The following is a 1,169-nucleotide window of genomic DNA, read 5'->3' as shown; positions in this document are numbered from 1 at the left end:
CTTCCTCAATTTTAGAACGATGTTCTGCTGAATCAAATTTGTCTGGCTTCAAAAGAATGAAAGAGCCTTTAAAAAAAATTCCTTCCCTTAGAAAGCTTCTAGCTTGTGCAAATGTGTTATCTCACTGATAATGAAGGAAAAAAAGTGTGTGTGTGTGTGCAGGCATGTGTGTGTGTGTTTGTGTGTGTGTGTGGGGGGGGATCTGCTGATACAATGGCATAAATACTAAGCACTAAAATTAACAGGCAATTCTGTGTGAATCTTTACAATCAACCTAATTTCAAATAAAACAGTACATGAAATTGCCATCATTCATAAAATCTATGGCAATGATAAAAACTTGGCACCAGTACTCCATATTAACTAAGCAAATGTGATTAACAAAAAAATCAGAATAAAATAAACATTAGAGTTAAACATTTTTATGGCATTTCCTTAATGAAAAGTGCTAAATCACTGCAAATTCATTCTCACATCTTTTCCAGATTATTAAGCAATGAATATTGTGTTTACCAACAAGTCATTCATAAAGTAACTATGTTTTCTGAATCCAAGATTGGGGCACTGTAGTTTGCGAAGTGTGAGCATACTTGTTGGGACAGTGGGATAGAGTATTTGAAGTTAATGCCATATTGAGCAATCTGGTTTGCTGCATTCAGGTTGTTGCCCAACCCTTTCTTTCTCTTAATAAGAATACTCATCACAAAGAAACGGAGTTATAAAGCCTTCACAAACAGATCTGCTTTATGACTCCAAGTTAAAACATACAGTCCCCACTGCTCTCCATAAAGGGGAGTTTCCTGCACCTGCTCATTCATCAGAAGTGGACTGCCATCTCTGGGGCCCACACCTGCAGGAAGGAGTGCTCTGCTCAGCCCTTTGTCTGGTGGGCAGGGGGATCAGAAGCCTCCTCGGGCAACTGAATTAAGTTTAGCATCTTGGGGCTGGCTGGTTGGCTCACTTGGGAGGGCATGTTGCTGCTAACACCAATGGTAAGGGTTTGGATCCCCATACTGGCCAGTTGCCAAAAAAAAGAAAAAAGAAAAAAAAAAGAAAAGAAATTTAGTGTCTTGCACCACCATTGTTCTGCCTTCTGTTACCTGCATTCAGAGGGAGAAGTTAAGCGTCCTCCCCAAGTCCTTCAAGTTAACTGTCAGCACGAGAGGCAG

General features: G+C 40.0%; 1 protein-coding gene across 2 annotated transcripts in view; it reads right to left on the bottom strand.

The window, feature by feature from the left end:
• The window catches only part of LOC103609614 (core histone macro-H2A.2), a 34,695-nt gene that overhangs the window by 22,333 nt on the left and 11,193 nt on the right, over positions 1 to 1,169 (bottom strand). The window lies entirely within an intron of this gene.

Source organism: Galeopterus variegatus, unplaced genomic scaffold (assembly GCF_000696425.1).
Source record: "Galeopterus variegatus unplaced genomic scaffold, G_variegatus-3.0.2 Scaffold9864, whole genome shotgun sequence".
In the NCBI taxonomy this organism is placed as follows: Eukaryota; Metazoa; Chordata; class Mammalia; order Dermoptera; family Cynocephalidae; genus Galeopterus; species Galeopterus variegatus.
Note: the sequence above shows the minus strand (reverse complement) of the source record. Positions and strands in the feature narration are given on the sequence as shown.